General features: G+C 38.9%; 1 non-coding gene across 1 annotated transcript; it reads right to left on the bottom strand.

Moving 5' to 3' along the window:
• Positions 1-21,932: 21,932 nt before the first annotated feature.
• On the bottom strand, positions 21,933-22,039 carry LOC127077337 (small nucleolar RNA R71). The gene has a single exon (XR_007787169.1). It is a non-coding gene; the product is annotated as a small nucleolar RNA R71 (small nucleolar RNA).
• Between the last annotated feature and the right edge of the window lie 317 nt (positions 22,040-22,356).

Raw genomic sequence — 22,356 nt, 5'->3', positions numbered from 1 at the left:
CCTTTGAACCTATCCAAAGAAAAAACAAAAAAACATTGCATCCATCCATTCATTGCAAACGCATAAAAAGCAAAACTCTTAGTTTGTTTCGCATTATTTCAGGAATCCAAGACTTGTTAGCAAGATGAATCCGGAGAGAAGAGGCACTTTTCAGTTCAAATACAAGAACGTGGACCTCACCAGCCTGCAGAAGTTGAGTGCCAAAATAACACCAATCAAACTCAACAGCTTTGTACAAAACTATGGAAGAATTTTGGACATCCTAAATGAGAAGATGGACATGATGACCGCAGTGACTATTTCCCCTTTCCTTTTTAGGAATAAATAAAGTTCGGTGGCGACTCTGTTCAGTCCATCATTGCAAGCGTGCGATCGCACTTTGCTTTGTAGTCGTACCCCCATTTTTTCGAGGTGCGACACTCTCCCTTTGGTAAATTTTGGCTAAAACAAACATTAGACCATTTGTTCACAAGAGTAAAACACACATCAGTAGTTTTTAACAGCAGAAGTAATAAAACACACATTTACTAGCTAAAATAGTAACTAGTAAACACATATTAAACACATATGTGCTTCTTCTCCCCCTCAGTCTGTTCAACACAGACATCTTCTTTAACAACACCTGTAACACACATCACCCCATATGACATCATCTTCAATATCACATGTACTACTCATAACATCCTTTTCAACATCATATGTTATCTGTTTATAGCATAGCTACTTTAGCTACAGCTCCTTTAGCTACTTCTCCCCCTTTTTAGCCATAAGAGACCAAAGAGACCAATGAGACAAAATAAATGTCTTTTAGTCAAAGAGAATGTCATTTAGAATGTCAAAACATATTGTTAGTGTCGCATCACGCGAAAAACCGGCGGGAAAACAAGAACAACAGAGCCGCCACCGTGCGTTATTTATCCCAAAAGAGGGAAAGGAAACGCTCAGAGTAAACCTGGAAAAAAGCATGGTCTCGCGACCAAAGAGAATGGGATCGGGAGTCGGTTATGCGAAGGGAAGGTATTAGCACCCCTACGCATCCGTCGTACTCGACGGGATCCACGCACAAAAGGAAGGAAAATGGTTGCTAAAACGCTGCTCACACACACACACTGGCTGAAAGAGACACAAGAAAACAAGACTGAAACTGACTCGGCAGGATGTCGCATCCTGGGCCTACTTAGTCTATCAGGCATAGACATCAGAGTCGAAGTAGTTCGGACTGGGGAAACGACACATGCTCGCTAGGATATCGCGTCCTGTGCATACGTATCTTCTCGGACGAGAGAAGAATCAGAGCATTCGTAGCTCGGCTGACACGCACACAAACAAACACAGGCAAAGGCAAACGTGGAGCCTGAATGCCAATCACTGGACTTACATCAGCATCCGAACCAAAACACACACAAGAAGGCAAACATGGAGCCTGAACGCCAATCACTGGACTTACATCAGCATCCGAACCAACAAACCCACACTGGAACCCGAATGCCACTCGATGGACTTACATCAGCTTCCAAGCACACAACAAGGCAAAACAAAGACACAGGCGCCCGGAGAGATCTGCTCATCTCCTGCCTACGTACCTCATCTGGTATGAGGATCAGGGCGACGTAGTTCCCCTACGCAGGGATAAAGGACTAGCCTAACCAGATAACAGAGGGAGACACAACTAGGGAGACTACGACTCGAGCCTAGATGTTATCATGCAAAATCAACCCTAAGTTAAGGTTTCTAGCTAACTGGCACAGGGAGCCAGCCTATCCTAATCATGACTCGCACAGAAAGCAAGCCACACACACACTTAACTTGCACAGGAAGCAAGTCAAGCACAACCTAGCTTGCACAGGAAGCAAGTCTAAACTAACCCTAACTTGCACAGGAAGCAAGTCAAACAAACATACAAGCACAGGTAGCACACACTACACACAAGCAAGGGGCTCAAACAAGGCTAGGTTTTAGTCGAGGGGTCATATCAACCTCAACAAACAAACCTCTGGAACTGGGTGAATGTGCTCTTAACCTTGCCATTGAGGGGCTAAGGTGAAGCAGATGAAAGGTGAGTGAAGATAAGACTTCACAGCTCTTATCCCTGGCCTGGGAGAGCTTAAGACAAGAATGTGTGGGTTCAGAAAGTGGGAACTCTTCTACACATTTGATACTGACTCAACTGTACAATTGTACAAGATCTTGGGTTTGTATCTGCAATGCATCAACACAGTGGTGTGAGCAAAGCAGATGACACACAGAATAGCAGGGGATAGGTTGCTTATCCCTTGGGTTCTGCCAATTGCCTCTTCACTTAGGAGGACTTTGACTCTATACAAGGACAAATGTAAACAGTCACAAACATTGCCTCTTAAGGAGGACTTCAGACAGTTGCCTGACCAAGTAACAGGCCAGATCTTCCAGACTACATGAAGATAGAAAGGTATACCTCAATGCAAATTGCTATTAAAGCAAAGCAAAGCAAGTTCAAAGAACTAAGCAACTAATGGTACCTGAAATAGTCAAACAGATCAGTACACAATTCTAAAGTTAAAGCAACAGGAAGTAGGAATCAATTGTCAACACAAACAGGCAAATGTGCAAAGCACAAAGCTCAAGGCATATGAGCCAAGCAACCTACAAAACAAAGAGGTTAGCTCATGCTAATCAAATGAACTCAATCAAATTGTAATGATCTCTTTGAAGCATTTGTAGCTTAACCTGAAAACATGAACTCAAACATAAGCCACAGGACCACTAGGACAAGCCTAGGGTCAAAAATGAATGAGGAAGTCAAAACAGCAAGCAATGTCCAATCAAGATCAAATTCAAACATTTAGGAAGCAAACCCAATTGGTTTCATGTTCATATCATGCATCATCATCATTTCATAAGCAAAAGAAGTCAAAGCATGGCAAATGAGAGCTCATAGAGGTCAACAGAAAGACTTGCATCAAAAGTCAACTCAAACATTTCCAAAAATCACCAAATAAATCATGATCAATCCTAACACATCTCATGGTGAGCATGTCAAATTTCATCTCATTTGGACAAGTGGAAGGCAGTCAATGAAAATCAGAAAGGCAAGGCAATTTTGGACATGCTCAAAGAAGTCAACCAAACATGCATCAACTTGAATAAATCATAAATCAGTGATGGCAAATGAGAAATGAATGGGACTAAAACCATGATGAACCTTAAGATGTCTACTAATCACATGTCAAATTTCATGTTCATCCAATAAAGTATGAGAATTTCACAAAGGATATGGGAACATGTATCACAAAAAGTCAACATAAGACCAAACAGGGGAGAAAATCCCAAACAATTAGGAAATGCCACAAATAAATCCAAGAAAATTCACATGTAAACTAGACATCCAAGAGTAGGTTCATGCAAAAATTCACATCAATTGGAGGTCAGGAAGCAGGGTATCAAAAATCATGAAGTTGCACATCAATGGTGTGACACAAATTGTCACACCCTAATTCAAAAAATCATAACTCACAAACCAGCAATGATAAATTCACAAACTCTACACCAAAATCACCATGAGTGTGTCTAGTTTAAGCACAAAAAATTTGGGAGCCATTGGATAAAGCATCATCATTTCACAATTGTTTTGGCAAAAGGTACAAAATATGAGCACATGTCACAAACCCTAGCACCATTTAAAATTCGACCATGCAAAAAAACAGCAAAAATAATGATAAAAAACTAGGGATCATGATGAAGATGATGCAAAAATTCCCATGAAATTTGGAATTGAAATGAATGAATTATGAATTTTGCAAGTTTGATGATCAAATGAAATAAAAATAAGAAAAATAAATGGATTAAATTGATTTTAAATGGACCGGATGGCAAAGCTGTAATTATGGACTTCACTAAATGGGACGGCGTCGTTTTGGGGCAGCCAGGGAAATAATTTGATTGGCCCATGCTGAACAGGGCCATGCAACACGTGATATTTCAAAAAATCTGGGCATGGCTAAAGGGAACTAGGGTTTATGTACAGCAGTATGAACACTCATCTCCTTCAAATCGAGCTTGGTTCAAAATTTTCCAGAAACTAAAATTGAATACACCCAAATGTTCATTCAAGCATGGCCAACAAGAATCCAGCAACAATTTTCATTAAAACACATCAATAAACATGAATCAAGCAAGAATCACAAACAACATCAAACTTCAAAACGACACAACTTCAGAAATAAGTAGCCATTTTCAAAAATAAAAACATCATGAAGCTCAGCATGGAGAGATCTACACTAAGCATGTATCTATTTGATGAAACAATGAGATCGAAAACTAACCAATTCTGAAGAGCAGATGAGATTCGATGGTTGTTTGGATGTTTAAGTTTGAAACAGATGCTCACACAGCTTCCACAAGGTGAATGGTGAAGATACTTGGGCCTGAAACAACTTGAAACCACTTCACTCGACCTTTGCCATGGATGATGCTTGGAAAGAACAGTCCAACAAAAGCTTCTTACAGATGTGGAATGATAGCTGAAATATGTTCACAAGGTTGCTTGGATGATGAATAAACAATGTCCAGATCGTGGCCTTTGAAGTTTTTTGGCAGATTTTGAAAGATGATGAAAAATGAATTTTTTGAGAGCAAGTGTTTTTCTGTGATATCTTGTGGCTGCTGCTAGGGTTTTCAAATGGCAGAAAAAATGATATATATCTGCTGTTTTGTGGTACTGAATCAAGGTCCATGAAAATGTGGAATGGAGTTGGTAAAAAAAGTGTACTTTTGGCCAATTTTCAAGCAAGTAGGTGATGGGTGTGTGTACTGCATGAAAATGGGCTTTCAACAAGTCTCAAATATCATTTCTGAACATATTCCAATGACCAAAGTGATTACAAATGGTTATTTCAAAAAGTCAAAATTTCACTTCACTTGAAATTAATTCAAGTAAGTCAAAAAATGCCATTTTGATCTATGATGTTTTGGTGAATGGTGATGACATTTTTGGGAAGATGGCATCAAATGTGACTTGTAGCAAAAAACCCCACCCAATTTGGCCAAATGGTTTGAGAGATATGGCCTTTTGAAGTTCAAAAATTTCTGAAAATGATTTGATCATAACTTGCCAACCATACATGGGAATTGAGTGTTCTTGGACTTTTTGGAAATGGGAGAACAAGATCTTCACCTTTCATGTTGGGCAAAAATTCATTTGAAGCTTGTATCATGATGTAAGTTTGAGGATCAAGACTTTCCATTTTTGGTAAATTTCAGTTACAGGTCAAGTTTCCCTTTTTGGAAATTTCTGATCTGGCTTCAAATTCCTCCATGATGGTGTTTGACATGATATATGAAGACTATATGGACATGAATGAGCTCTCTCAAACCAAATTCCATCATCAAATCACTGATTAAATGGACAGTTGACCATCAGTTGACTTTTAGGGTTTCTGGCAAACTGTGCATTGACTGATGACTTCTGAACATCCAATCCTTGACCAAAACACTTCAAATGGATCTCCAAGTCATGTGAACATGTTGGACCAACCCTAAGGCCTTGGCTCCTTGAGAAACATACTTGCTTGCTTGGTTGACTGATCTCCTGATCAGTTTGACCTAATTCTCTTGATGATCTTGTACTTGAGGCAAAGGGACAATGCAATGCTATGCAATGGACCATGTTATGTTATGACCTAATATGAGAATGTATGTACAATGATAGGTGCAAATTTGAGGTGCTACAGTTAGGTGTTACAGAACCACAAATATACACAACTTAACAAGTTGAGATAAAAAGAACCCAGAGAAATCACAAAGAACCCAAGAAATACATCAAGGCATCAAATCATGACTGCCAAAAACACCATCAGAACATCCAGAACAACATATCATCAGAAAAGTGGGAAACAATCTTCAACAAAACTCAGTCAGAGGAGCTTGCATCTTCATCAGCTTCAGAACCAGAACTGCCACTTGATTCATCTTAAGATTAAGACCTCTCACTAGAGGTTCGGCTTCTGTTTCCTTGGCATGTCCAACATTATCTCTATCACCTTGCTCTAAGCTTTCAATCAGAGCCTCCAAAGCTTCTTTCCTGGCTTTAGCTACCCTTATCCCAGTATCCAATTCCTTACAAGTTTCTTTCAGTTCAGCAATCAGACCACCTTGAGAGGCTGGCTTCTTCACATCAGATGTCATGACAATGTCATTGACATGACTTCCTTCAAATAATTTGTAATGAACTGACAGGGGAGGTTTTCTTCTACTAGGAAGATCATTTGTGCTCAGAATTCCAGGTTGCTGGCTCAGGATTATCCCACAAATCATTGAGGGAAAAGCTATGGGCAACTTCACTGCATTTGTAGAAGCATGTTTGACAATTTGTTCAAACATGAATCTACCATAATCAAACGTAAGCTTGGTTCCAACAGCAAATATGAACCTTCCAAGAGCATTTGAGATTGTAGAGATGTGATTAGTTAGTACCCAATTTGCTGACCCTATCTTGTGCAAGATAGCATATTTCACAGTTAGCTTTATAGCAGGGAGATGCTTCTTGCTAGGCCACTCCTTGACCTTTTTAGCATTTATTTCCCTACAGACTTCATTGTTTGTGGCTTCTAGTTCACAAGCACCTTCTATTCCTCTTCCTAGGAACTTATTAATCACAATTGGAGAAAAATTGATACACTTCCCTCTAACAAACACCTTACAAAACTCTTTGTTATTTTTATCAATAATGTCCTCAGGGATGTTCACCACAAATTCCTTAACCAGACCTTCAAAACACTGAGATATCCCACTAATAGTTTTCATTAATCCAGCAGATTTAATCAGGTCCATGACCTCTTTAACCTCCACAACATCTTTGCCCAGTTCTCTTTCCACAACCACTCTCCTTTGGAGTACAAACATCCATTTTGCTTCTCCATCTTCAAGATGGAAGGAAATATTATCCAAGTGTACAGCAACAACCTTTGCAGGGGATTTTCTAACAATTGACCTTTTGACAGGAGAGATGTCAGGGACATCGTCTTCAACATCTTCATCTGAGTCAGAACTTTCTCTTACTTTTCTCTTCTTTACCTCCACTTTACTCCAAGACTTTGAGGGGCCTACAATAGTAGCCTTCTTACCAATTTTGGCTGTCATCATCTCAGCCACAGACCTACCCTTTCTGGTCTTCATCCTCTTAGCAACACTTGGCTTCAAGTGATGAAGCAAGCTATCATCTTCATCATCCGAGCTCTCATCTTCCAGGTCAATCACCTTCTTAGTAGAGTCATACTTCTTAGACTGAGAAGCATCTACAAATTTCTTACTAGGCAAGGTTTGCCCTAAAGAGCACAATCCTTCAGCAGCTATATCTTTTTCAGACCTAGATGGATCATCATCTTTCTCATTATGAGGTCCAACCTCAGGAGAGGGGTCCCTTCTAGATAGAGGAGTAGAAACTCCCTTTACAGAGTGTCCTTCATTAAGGATCCTCGTGACAAGATTCTAATGACACGATCAGTATGATGCATGTCATCCTTAGAGCTAGGGTTATTAGAACTATTACCTTGAGTATGGCCTGCAGTGGAGGATGAACCAGTAGCGTCGCCTGGGATGACTGACAGGGGAATCACTTCCAAAATATCTTCATTAAGAAAGTCCATAGAGGGCGTTCTAGCTTTGTGCATAGGTTTGGTGTTTTTGGAACCAGATGGTGAAGGATGTTGTGACATCTTGTTGAGCTTGTGGAAGGATTTCTGTTGCCCTAGCAGAGAAGGTTGATGAAGTTGGAAGAAGGTGGAAATGTTTGAGTTGAGGTTGCGTGTGAAAATGCTATAGATGGAAGTTCCAATACTAGGTAATGATTTACCATAAATGGGGCACTTTCTTTTAAGTGGGCAGACAATATTTTTATTACCTTTTCCACTCCAAATTAATTGTTATAAATTCTCAAAGATACAAATCCCTAATTTCCCTCTTAGACATTCAAATTGATTAGCATCCAACGCCTTTGTAAATATATCAGCTAACTGCATTTCGGTAGTAACATGCTCCAAGGCTATGATTTTCTCTTCCACTAGTTCTCTAATAAAATGATGACGAATATCAATGTGTTTTGTCCTGCTGTGCTGAATAGGATTCTTAGAAATATTTATAGCACTCAGGTTGTCACAGTACAATGTCATGACATCTTACGTGACATTGTATTCAGTCAGCATTTGTTTCATTCAAACCAGTTGAGAACAACTATTTCCAGCTGCTATGTATTTAGCTTCAGCAGTGGACAGAGACACACAATTTTGTTTCTTACTAAACCATGATATTAAGTTGTTCCCCAAGAAGAAACATCCTCCTGATGTACTCTTCCTATCATCAACACTTCCAGCCCAGTCAGCATCACAGTATCCAGTCAGCATAGATCCAGATCCATGAGTGTACAACATCCCATAGTCACTGGTGCCATTGACATATTTCAGTATCCTTTTCACTTGGTTTATGTGACTGACTTTTGGTTCAGCTTGATATCTAGCACAAACACCTAAAACAAAAGCAATGTCAGGTCTGCTTGCTGTGAGATATAACAGACTCCCTATCATGCTTATGTAAAGACTTTGATCTACACTAACACCATTTTCATCTTTGGATACTTTCAGATGAGTAGGAGCAAGTGTCCTTTTATGACTTGCATTCTCTATGCCAAACTTCTTAACAATGTTTTTGGCATATTTGCTTTGAGATAGAAAGATGGAATCTTCCATCTGCTTGACTTGTAGCCCAAGAAAATAGGCCAGCTCTCCAACAAGGCTCATTTCAAATTCAGACTGCATTTATTTAACAAAATGTTCGACCATCTGATCTGACATCCCACCAAACACAATATCATCCACATATATTTGAGCCACCATGAGTTTTCCTCCTTCATTCTTAACAAATAGGGTCTTGTCAATGCCTCCCTTCCTGTATCCATTATTAATGAGGAACACTGTGAGTTTATCATACCAAGCCCTAGGAGCTTGTTTCAAACCATAGAGGGCTTTCCTCAACTTATACACATGCTTTGAAAGATTTGGATATGTAAATCCTTTAGGTTGTTCAACATACACTTCCTTATTTAAGTAACCATTCAAGAAGGCACTTTTTACATCCATTTGGATCAGTTTAAACTTCAGATTACATGCCACTCCAAGCAATAGTCTAATGGACTCAAGGCGAGCTACATGGGCAAATGTTTCATCAAAGTCAACTCCTTCAACTTGAGTGTATCCTTGTGCTACTAATCTTGCTTTATTTTTAGTAACCACCCCTTGTTCATCAGATTTATTCTTGTAAACCCACTTTGTTCCAATGACATTTATTCCTTCAGGTCTTCGAACCAATTCCCATACTTCAATTCTCTTGAATTGGCCTAACTCTTCCTGCATGGCATTGATCCAGAATCCATCAGTCAAGGCTTCCTTGACATTCCTAGGCTCAATCTTGGACACAAAACAGCCATGTGAGATCACTTCCCTTGATCTAGTTGTGACCCCTTTATTTGGGTCTCCTATAATGAGATCTTTAGGATGATCCTTCTGAATTCTGATAGAGGGTCCCTTATTAATTTTGTCAGCTTCAGGTTCAGCTTGAGTGAGTTCACTCTCATTACTTTTGTCTGGGAAATCATCTGGGGGATCATTTAGGGATGTCTCAACATCGTCTGTGACATCATTCTGTTGTTCATCAACCACAACGTTGATAGATTCCATCATTACTTTTGTTCTGGAATTAAAGACTCTAAATGCTCTGCTGTTTGTTGAGTAGCCCATAAATATTCTTTCATCACTTTTGGGATCCATCTTCCTTCTTTGTTCACGATCAGTCAAGATATAACATTTACTACTAAACACATGGAAGTATTTGACCGTAGGTCTTCTCCCTTTCCAGACTTCATATAAAGTAGTAGGAGTCCCTTTTTTTAAGGTTACTCTGTTGTGAACATAGCAGGCTGTGTTCATAGCTTCAGCCCAGAAGTGGTATGGCAATTTCTTAGCATGAATCATAGCTCTGGCTGATTCTTGGAGAGTTCTATTTTTCCTTTCTACCACACCATTTTGCTGAGGAGTAATGGGAGATGAGAACTCATGACTAGTTCCTTCTGATGCACAGAATCCAGCAAATTTGCTGTTCTCAAATTCTTTCACATGATCACTTCTGATTCTGATAACTTGACTTTCTTTTTCTCTTTGAAGTCTTAGACAAAGATCTTTGAAGACTTCAAATACATCAGATTTTTCTCTTATAAAATTGACCCATGTGTATCTGGAGAAGTCATCCACCACCACATAAGCATACTTTTTTCCACCAAGACTTTCCACCTGTATGGGTCCCATCAAGTCCATGTGGAGAAGTTCTAGCACTCTGGAAGTGGTGTCATGTTTGAGCTTCTGATGTGACATCTTTGTCTGTTTTCCAATCTGACATTCTCCACAAACTCTTCCTTCATCAATCTTCAAGTTTGGAATTTCTCTGACAGCTTCAACAGATATAATCCTCTTCATTCCTTTAAGATGCAGATGGCCCAATTTTTGATGCCATATCTTCACTTCTTCTTCTTTGGCTAGAGTACACATTGATGAATAACCAGTTTCTTGAGAACTCTACATATAGCAGTTGTCCTTAGACCTGACTCCTTTCATGATCACTTCATTTTCTTTATTAGTAATCAGACATTCAGTTTTTGTGAAGTTTACAGTTAGACCTTGGTCACATAGTTGACTGATGCTTATTAGGTTTGCAGTCAGTCCTTTAACAAGTAGGACATTTTCAAGGTTAGGGACTCCAGGGCAGTTTAGCTTTCCAATCCCCTTGATTTCACCCTTTGCTCCATCACCAAAGGTTACATAGCTGGTGGAATGAGGATGAAGGTTAGTTAGAAGGTTTTTGTTTCCATTCATGTGTCTGGAGCATCCACTGTCAAAATACCAGTCTTCTTTGGTTGAAACTCTGAAGGAGGTGTGAGCTATTAGGCTAGTAACACCAGTCCTAGGAACCCATTATTTTCTGTTGATAGTGAGTGATGTTTGGGTCTAGGTTGATGATGAGAGGGACTAGGATAGCCATACAATTTAAAGCAGAATGGTTTTATGTGACCAAATTTTCCATAGTAATGACATCTCCTTCTTTGGTGTTTTCCTTTTTGCTGTCTTACCTTATGATGTTGTGTCATATGATGTGACATCTTTGGTTTGCTACCAGTGTGACTACACTCAGGTTTGGATTCATTGAACCCAAGGCCAAACTTGTCTCCTGCCATTTGTCCAGTCTGGAGAATTTTGTCTAAGGTGTCAGATCCATTGTTTAGCATTCTGACATACTTTGTCATCTCATCCAGTTTGGAATTCAAGAACACTGCTTCAGTCTTCAACTTAGAGATGGTTTCCAAGTGTTCTGCCTTCTCATTCTCCAGTTGTGTTATCACTTTCTTCTGACTTTCAATTTGTTGACACACTTCTTCACTTCTATGACACAACTTTCTGTAGGTAGTGGCTGACTCATCAAAGGTTACTTCATCATCACTTGAGTCTTCCTCAGAACCCCATCTTCCAGTCAAGGCAGTCACAAGGTTTGCAGACTCTTCTGTTTCACTTTCATCAGACCAAGTAGCAGCAAGACTCTTCTTCTGTTTCTTGAGGTAGGTCCCACATTCAGCTCTAATGTGTCCATACCCATCACATTCATGGAACTAAAATCCTTTTCCTTCTTTGGACTTTTCGTCAGATCTTGTTCTTCTTCCAGCATTATTGGACCTACTGATGTTAGATCAGATGTTCTTGACATTAGACTTAGACCTTACATCCATCTTTTTCAGAAGTTTGTTGAACTGTCTTCCCAGTAATGCTACATCATTTGCCAGATCTTTATCAATATCTTGACCACTTTCTTCCTCTTTCTCTTCAATGTTTAACATGAAGGCTATGCTTTTGACTTTCTTTTCAGATCCATCACACATTCCCAATTCAAATGTTTGGAGGGATCCAATTAGCTCATCCACTCTCATATTGGAAATGTCTTGAGACTCTTCTATGGCTGTCACTTTCATGGCAAATCTCTTAGGAAGTGACCTGAGTATTTTTCTCACTAGTTTTTCATCTGACATTTTCTCACCCAGGGCTCCTGAGGCATTAGCAATTTCAGGGATATTCATATGAAATTCATGAATATTTTCATCTTCTTTCATCCTCAAATTTTCAAACTTGGTAGTGAGCAGCTGTAGTCTAGATATCTTTACTCTAGAGGTGCCTTCATGAGTGGTTTTGAGAATATTCCAAGCATCTTTAGCCACCTCACAGTTGTTTACCAATCTGAAGATGTTCTTATCAACCCCATTGAATATAGCATTCAATGCTCTAGAGTTCCCAAGGGCTAGATCATCCTCCTCCTTGGTCCATTGTTCCTCAACCTTCTTATCAGTTGTAGCTTCTCCTTCCTTAGTAACAACTAGATGTTCCCAGCCTGTTAAAACAACCTTCCAAGCCTTATTATCCAAAGATTTTAGGAAGACTACCATTCGAGGTTTCCAGTAGTCATAGTTGGATCCATCCAAAATAGGTGGTCTGTGAACAGATCCTCCATCTATATCCATAGTACCAGAAAGTAACGTCCCTAGATCTCACCTAGAACCAGAGCAGGATGCCTGCTCTGATACCAATTAAAATTTTGGTATCCGATATGAGATGTCGAAGGTAATGTTACGACACTAATATCTGAACAATACAAATAGGATAAAAGATAAAGAACAGTAATGCAAGAGACACAAACAATTGTTAACCCAGTTCGGTGCAAACTCACCTACGTCTGGGGGATACCAAGCCAGGAAGGAAATCCACTAAACAGAATTAGTTCAAAGACTCTCAGTAAACAACTTCAATTTACAGTCTTTTCACTTAATCTCTACCCGTGTGACTTCTATCTAAGAACTCTTAGATATGAGATCCTACTCACTCCCCCTCAATCACAGCAGTGATATAAAACAAGAATTACAATGAAAAGAAGACACTCTTCAAAGACACATACTTGATCTTGCTTAAAAGCTTCAATCAAGTAAACACAAACTCATGCTTCAAAGCTTAGAGTGGACAAATTACAACTCAAAAGCCAGTCTAATTCAATCATCTATGGATGAATGAATGACTCATAATACACACGACCACACAAGACTAAAACCCTTATTCTCTCTCAATATTTCGTTCATTATTTCTTGTGTATAAAACCAGGTTTTCCATGCCCTATTTATAGAATCGTTTGGCTGGGCTTGGACATCATAAAACCCTAAAACTATTTTCCATTCATATCTTCTCATGACAGCTGGTTATATCTCATTGGAAAATAATTCAATCTGGTTGTAATTACTGATTGAGGGCGCGTCCAATCATTACATCAATCACACATAAATTAGCATAAAAAATGCAATCACACAATACATAACATTCAGACTGAATGTTCTGTATATGGATGTCATGACATCGGGTCTGACATCTCAGTAAAATCCTGCATATTCATATTTTAAACACCCTGCAGGTACATGTTATCTTATGTCAAGACAACACTTGTGACAACTTGTGAACACTTTAGGTTTTACCAAAATTGCTGCCAACACATAGAACCAACATATATTTTCATTATTTTCATGTAGATTACCATGACAACAAACACCTCTAACAACATTTTACGGTCAATCCTTGACAAGGAAAAATTGTTTGGGACAAATTTTCTGGATTGGCACCGAAATCTGAGGATTGTCCTCAAACATGATAGAAAGCTGTATGTCTTGGAGAAACCTGTTCATGAAGAGGAACCTCCTAGTTCTGCACCTAAGGCAGAAAGAGATGCTTATAAGAAGCATGTCGATGATGCCAATGAAACTGTTTGTCTCATGCTAGCTACCATGAACTCAGAGTTGCAAAAGCAACATGAGAACATGGCAGCGTTCGATATGATCAAACACCTGAAGATGCTCTATCAAGAGCAAGCAAGGCATGAAAGGTTTGAAGTTTCAAAAGCCCTTTTTCAAGGCAAGTTAGCTGAGGGAGCCCCTGTAGGTCCCCATGTGCTCAAGATGATTGGGTATGTGGAAAACCTTGAGAGGTTAGGTTTTCCCCTCGGAAAGGAACTTGCGACTGATTTGATCTTGCAATCGTTGCCAGATAGATTCAGTCAATTTGTCCTAAATTTCAATATGAATGATATGGACAAATCTCTTCCTGAACTGCTAGCCATGTTAAGAACTGCTGACCAGAATCTGAAGTCAAAAGGGAAGTCCATTCTGATGATCGGAAATGGAAAGAGACAGAACAAAAGACCCACCAAGAAGGGTGATAAAGGGAAAGGCAAGGAAGTTGCCAAACCCAAACCCACTGTTGCTGCTTTGAAGCCTAGTGGAGGCATAGCAAAGGAAGACACCTGCTTCCATTGCGGTGAGACCGGACACTGGAAGAGAAACTGCCCAAAGTACCTGGAAGGTAAGAAGAATGGAGTAGAGACTTTGACTTCAGTTATTTTTGTTATTGGAATTAATTTACCTACTTCTGCATCATGGGTATTAGATACTGGATGTGGTTCTCACATTTGTACCAATGTGCAGGGGCTAAAAAGGAGTAGAGATTTGGCAAAAGGTGAAGTTGACCCACGAGTTGGCAATGGAGCAAAGGTTGCTGCTTTAGCCGTAGGAACTTATGTATTGACTTTACCTAATGGTTTAATAATTCAGTTAGAGAAATGTTATTATGTACCCGCAATTAGCAGGAATATTATTTCCGTTTCTTGTTTGGACAAGTTTGGTTTTTCATTTATAATAAAGAACAATTGTTGCTCAATTTATTTGAATGATATATTCTATGCTACTGCACAAATGAACAATGGACTATATGTCCTTGATATTGAAATGCATATTTATAACATTAATACTAAAAGGATGATACCTAATGAGTTAAATCCAACTTACCTTTGGCATTGTCGATTAGGCCACATAAATGAGAAACGCATTTCCAAACTCCATAAAGATGGACTCTTGGACTCTTTTGATTATGAATCATATGAGACATGCAGATCTTGTTTAATTGGAAAGATGACAAAGTCTCCATTCACTGGAAAAGGTGAAAGAGCTAATGATCTTTTGGCCCTCAGACATACTGATGTATGTGGACCACTGAACATACCGGCCAGAGGAGGTTTTCAGTACTTCATCATATTTACTGATGATTTCAGTAGATATGGTTATGTATATTTAATGAAACATAAATTAGAGTCCTTTGAAAAGTTCAAGGAATTCAAGAATGAAGTACAAAACCAACTAGGTAAGAATATTAAAACTCTTCGATCAAATCGAGGTGGTGAGTATTTAAGCCTAGAGTTTGATGACCATCTGAAAGAGTGTGGGATCCTATCCCAACTTACTCCTCCTGGAACACTCAAATGGAATGGTGTATCTGAGAGAAGAAATCGAACCCTGTTAGACTTGGTCCGATCCATAATGAGTCACGCCGATCTTCCAAACTACTTTTGGGGACATGCACTATTGACAGCAGCTTACACACTTAACCGTGTTCCATCCAAAAAGGTTGAGAAGACACCATATGAGATATGGAGTGGTAAGAAACCACATATGTCTTACATGAATATTTGGAGTTGCGAAGTTTATGTGAAACGACAAATTTCAACTAAGCTTGAGCCCAAATGTGACAAATGCTTATTTGTGGGGTATCCTAAAGAAACAAGAGGGTATTACTTCTACAATCCTTCTCAGGGCAAAATGTTTGTCGCTCGAACTGGAGTTTTCCTAGAAAAGGATTTGATTTCTAAAGGAATCAGTGGGAGGAAAGTAGAGCTTGAAGAAATTCAAGAATCACAAAGCATTGATACACCTATGGAGGAATTAGAGTAGGAAACACAAGTAGTTGTGGAAGAGCAACCTGCTCAAGTAGAACAAGACCAACGTAGGTCAAGCAGGATACATCACCTACCTGAGAGATATGGATATCTCATAACTGATCAAGGTGATGTATTACTCATGGATCAAGATGAGCCAGTGACCTACCAAAAGGCCATAACTGGTCCCGAGTCTGAGAAGTGGCTAGAAGCCATGAAATCTGAAATGAATTCCATGTACACAAACCAAGTTTGGACCTTGGTAAAGCCTCCCGTAGGTGTTAACCCTATAGGATGCAAGTGGGTCTTCAAAAAGAAGACTGACATGGATGGTAAGGTACATACCTATAAGGCAAGACTGGTTGCAAAAGGATATAAACAAATTCACGGGGTTGACTATGATGAAACCTTTTCACCAGTTGCAATGCTTAAATCTGTTCGGATTTTACTTGCTATCGCTGCATATCATGATTATGAAATATGGCAGATGGATGTCAAAACTGCTTTCCTTAATGGGAATCTTCTTGAGGATGTGTACATGACACAGCCTGAAGAATTTGACATACCAGAAGAAGCCCAAAAGATATGTAAGTTACAAAGATCAATCTATGGATTGAAGCAAGCTTCCAGAAGCTGGAATCTTCGTTTTGATGAAACAGTAAAACAATATGGATTCATCAAGAACAAAGATGAGCCTTGTGCCTACAAGAAGGTTAGTGGGAGCATGATCGTTTCTTGGTATTATATGTAGATGACATATTACTCATTGGAAACGATGTCCCTACCCTGCAACAAGTAAAGTCTTGGTTGGGGAAATGCTTTTCTATGAAGGACCTAGGTGAAGCAACCTATATATTAGGAATCAGAATCTATAGAGATAGATCACAAAAACTGCTTGGCCTAAGTCAGAGTACGTACATAGACAAAGTGCTGAGACGCTTTAACATGCATGATTCCAAGAAAGGATTCATACCTATGCAACATGGCCCGTGTCTATCAAAAACACAATCCCCTTCAACTAAGGAAGAAAGGGATCGCATGAATAAGATTCCATATGCATCTGCAATAGGATCTATCATGTATGCCATGTTATGTACTCGACCAGATATCTCGTATACTTTAAGTGCAACGAGTAGGTACCATTTTGATCCTGGTGATGCTCATTGGGTAGCTGTCAAGAATATCCTTAAGTATTTGAGAAGGAATAAGGACTCATTCTTGATATATGGAGGTCAAGAAGAGCTGGCTGTAATTGGATACACCGATGCTAGCTTCCAGACAGATAAGGATGACTTTAGATCGCAATCTGGTTATGTGTTTTGCTTAAATGGTGGCGCTGTGAGCTGGAAAAGTTCAAAGCAAGATACAGTTGCTGATTCTACAACCGAGGCCGAGTATATTGCTGCCTCAAGTGCACAAAGGAAGTTGTTTGGATCAAAAAGTTCATTAGTGAACTTGGCATAGTTCATAGCATTGTGGATCCCATTGGTCTCTATTGTGATAACAATGGTGCTATCGCACAAGCTAAGGAGCCTAAATCTCACCAACGATCCAAACACATACTTAGGCTTTATCACCTTATTTGAGAGATAATAGATAGAGGAGATGTGAAAATATGCAGAGTACCTACACTTGACAATATTGCTGACCCACTAACAAAGCCTCTTGCGCAGCAAAAGCATGACGGCCATACTAGATCTATGGGCATTAGGGGCATGCCTGATAGGCTCTAGTGCTAGTGGGAGATTGTTGGTGTAAGCCCTAGAGGCCAATACTTTTGGTACTTGTATTGAATTATTTATTAATAATAAAAGGCTTTTTCTTTATTATGTTTGTTTAATAAAGTCTCTAGAATAGCTAGTCCGTTTAATGGATCAAGTGTGACTTAATCATGAGATCATATTAAACATAAGGAAACTATTCTTAAAGTATCCGTAGTCGAGCTTTATTGTGAAGTGGGATAACATTAAAGCATTAAGACTATTATGTATATAGACTGATGATCACATCTCATGGATCATGGATAAGGAGTTATCAAGTCTTAAACATAGGTATGAATATTAAGAGTAATATTTATACTGGATTGACCCGCTATGAGAATACTATATAGAATGTTATGCAAAGTGTCATAAGTTATTCTCATGGTGATAATGGTGTATACCACCCTTCGACCTGAAACCACTATGGACCCTAGATGTAGAGTCGAGTGACTTATTGTTGATCCAACATTGTCCGTAACTGGATGACCATAAAGACAGTTGATGGGTACTCCACGAAGCATGCGAATGGACATGAGTAACCTAGATGGAATTTGCCCATCATGCGTAACAGGATAAATGTCTATGGGCCCAATATTGAACTGGACAAGGATGACACGATCTATGCCTTGTGTTCAATATAGACATAAGGGCAAAAGGGTAATTGTACACATAAGTATTATCACAAAAGGATTTGTCATATCACATGACATTTTCGTGTCTTGGGTAGCAGTGATGTGTTGCTAGATACCGCTCACTGTTTATTATGTTAAATACGTGATTTAATATAATTGCCAATGCCGCGAAAACCTACAGGGTCACACACAAAAGGACGAATTAATGAGAGATAGAGTAACTAAGGAATACCGTAATGTGCGGTGCACTTAAGTGAATTATAGAACATCGTAAGGTACGGTGTACTTAAGTAGAATATGAAATATGGTAAGGTACCACGCGCTTAAGTGAGTTTGGCATATTATAAGATATGGGCCACATACACTTGAGTTGGCTTTTTAGCTTGCAACCCACACAAGTGGTTCTATAAATAGAATCCTTGTGTAGAAGCATTAGTAAAGTTACAATTTCGTTTTTCTCTCTCTCTCTCACACACTCAAAGCCTTCATTCGTAGCAGCTAGCACTGAGATTGAAGGAATCCGTTCGTGTGGACTGAGTAGAGGCGTTGTCATCGTTCAATGTTCGTGATCGCTCCGTAGATCTGCATCAAAGGTTACAATCGCCACAAGAGGTAACGATTCTATCATTGATCATGCCCATTCGTAAGGATCACTAAAGGAGAAATTTTAAATTCCGTTGCGTTTTGGATCGCTCTTCTCCTTCAATTGGTATACCACTAAGTATGTATATTCCTAACTCACAAGGACAAGGCAACCCATAATATGTTCTAAAAGTACACCCACATATTTTCCTGTTGGTTCCCACATAATCAACCCTTAATAACTCTTCAGTAATGCGTCTCAAAGTAACTCAAGATACTGATCCATGCAGATTACCATAAAATGGACTAGTGTGCGAGTGCTCAACGTCATAAAAACGTAGAATCTATAATATTTCCCAATTGTAACTCCAAGTTGTTATTCATAGTTGTTGAAACAATATTGTTGATACCATATTCCTTGGATTTTGATGATAATAAAGTATTTAAAGAACAATTGGGTATTCTAACATCTTTTGAACTATGAAAGGTTATAAACCTAAGAACAGATAAAGAGAAGATTGATTGTTTTGCATCTGATGATTAGACTTTGGCTTTAAAGATCACTTATGATGACTCTGGCTCTAATGGAAGATCCAAACTCTGAAGAAGTCAACTCTGAAGTGATCAGTATCTGAAGAGTGAAGTCTGAAGAAAGTCAACCTCTGATGCAGGGTCTCTTCAATCGAGGCAACTCTGGCAGACTGATAACATGAAATAATATCACATTTTTGGACTCGATTTAATTAAATTATATTATTATTTGATTCGATTTATTTCATATTATTCGATATTACTTGGTATTTTCCTTCTATTTATTTCAGGTCACACTATTTGAAGCATACGTGAAAAAGAAAGAAAAGGAGGTGCAAAAAGAGGATAAAAAGCAATCCACTAAAGCCCAGCCCACAACTACAAGGAGAGGCGCTGTGATGCTGTGACGACGCCACACAAGGTGTGACGAGCGTTACGCCCTCCTGCTAAGTGTTACGAGCGCCACACAAGGTGTGACGAGCGTCACACCCCATTCCTATATTTTTGGCTTTGACGCGTAACAGAAGCACGTTCACCCTTTTCTTCGCTTGACCAGTTGACGTGTGACCAAAACCTACTGAAGGACGTTGGAAGAAACGGTCACTTGATGGAGTGGTATAAATAGATCCAATGGTGGAACCCTGCAGCTCTCTCTCAATTTTCCAGTTTTCGGCACTGTGCATTATTTTTACTGCTTTTTAATTTTCCAGCACTCTACTTTCCTAGCAATTTTTATTTCCTTTTCTTTTCCAGTCAATTTTCAAAGCATTCAATTAATTTTCTCACAATAGTTTCTACACCGGAAAATATTGTGTAACTTTTACTGGATCTAACCTTACGTTAGATCATAGTATTTTATTCCTTCGCCTTTATTTTACTGTCTGATAGAAGATTGTGAAGAACAAATCCAACCGGTCTGTGGTGAAGTGTTCAAGCATCGAAGCTAGGAATAATCAAGATCTCTATTAATTTTACAGGTTCTTTAATTTTATTGTTTTAATTTATATATGTTCTGTACTGCTATTTATCTATACTGTTTGTCTGACATGGCTGTATTTAAGCATAATTATTGTTTAGGTTTATTTAGCATGTCCGGCTAAATAAACTTAGGTATCGGTATGTAAAGTAAGCGGAATAAAGGAATCAAAACTAAGTTGGTTTAAATTTATTTAAAGATATATTCACTCTTTTTATGGTCTCAATTTACAGGTTTAATACCAAAGTTTTTGTACGAGAGTAAAAGACATAAAGAAGTTAAAATCAATAGAACGACAGTTTGAGCTTTTAACTGGACAGTGTATATTGGACATTAATTTTAAATCAGGGCGAAAGCAATTTTTAGAGTTAATTAAATCCTAATCATTTTCAAAAAGTATTTTTAAAGGTTAAATGTGAGGACGAGAGTTAAGTATTTAAGTTTAATCATATAATCTAAGTCAACAGAGCGAGAGTTTGAGACGAGGGTGTTTAGATGGTTAGCATTTTCTTAAAAAGAGTTTCTATAGATTCTATTGTTTTCAAAAAGTGATTTTAGTTTTAACTAAATAGTGAAAGCGTACGTTAAGGTAAAATCATAGTCTATTCAATAGAGCGAGAGTTTGAGAATTTTTTTTAATCAATAGTGTCTAATGAAAGGACTTATTTTAAAACTAAGAAACCAACGAAGATTTGATTCCCTAATTACGACGAACTACATACCGATATCCGCGTTATTCGATATTTAATCTAGATCCAATTTTAGTTTTACTTTTCACCCTAATCATCAAAGTATCATCCGCCTTAGCTTTACGAAGTAACCTTAGAAAACGGTATATCGATTCATAAGTCCCTGTGGGATCGATATCTTTTATTACTACGCGATTAGACTGTGCACTTGCAGTTAATACCCCAATAGACTCATAAAGTCGCGATCAAGTTTTTGGCGCCGTTGCCGGGGACTTTTATTTAGTCGATATCGTAACTCTTCTGTTACGCTGTAGAGACTAAGGCAATTTTTATTTTTTCTTGTTTTTCATTGATTTGTATGCCACACACTCGCTCACAAGGCAAACCGTATTACTTACGAATCAACGACGTTGAACGATATCTCCGAGTCTTACGACGAATTCGGGAGTATCGTGCTGCAAACAATCTTCCTCCAATCGAAATTCCTGATCTCAAAAATCTTCTTCCTTCGCCGATACCCGAGATGGCAGAACCAGCTCGTGCTCTTCGAGATTACGCCGCTCCATCACAAGATGAGCCGCATTCGAGTATTGCTCCACCCGCAATCGAAGCAAACAACTTCGAACTTAAACCTTTGCTGTTACAGGCAGTGCAACAGAATCAATTCTCTAAAAATCCTACCGAGGATCCAAACCTTCATTTATCCGTATTTGTTCAATACGTTGATACTGTTAAAGCTAATGGTGTCACTTCAGAGGCAATTCGACTTCGTCTCTTTCCTTTCTCGTTAAGAGATAAAGCCAGAAGATGGCTTCAGTCTCTTCCTTCCAACTCAGTCACCACATGGAATGAGTTGAAGAAAGTTTTTCTTACCCGATATTTTCCTCCAAGCAAAACAGCTATGTTAAGAGCCCAGATAAATGGATTTAAACAGAAAGATAACGAGTCACTTTTCGAAGCATGGGAAAGATACAAGAACATGATGAGACTTTGTCCACACCATGGTTTAGAGGACTGGTTAGTAATCCATACCTTCTATAATGGTCTCTTATACAACACAAGATTAACAATAGACGCCGCCGCAGGTGGTGCGCTTATGGATAAACCTTACGCTGACGCGTATCAACTTATCGAAAGCATGGCCCAAAACCATTATCAGTGGGGAAGCGACCGAACAATGGTAGAAAAACCTCAAACGAAAACTGGCATGTACGAGATAAGTAGCCTTGATCATGTTAATGCAAAAGTGGATGCTCTTGCCCAGAAAATTGAAAGTTTAAATGTATCACCTCCAGCCACCGTGGTTGCCGTGACTCAAAATTGCG

Source organism: Lathyrus oleraceus, chromosome 4, assembly GCF_024323335.1.
Source record: "Lathyrus oleraceus cultivar Zhongwan6 chromosome 4, CAAS_Psat_ZW6_1.0, whole genome shotgun sequence".
Taxonomy (NCBI): Eukaryota; Viridiplantae; Streptophyta; class Magnoliopsida; order Fabales; family Fabaceae; genus Lathyrus; species Lathyrus oleraceus.
The sequence above is the reverse complement of the archived record's forward strand: the minus strand, read 5'-3'. Positions and strand labels throughout refer to the sequence as shown.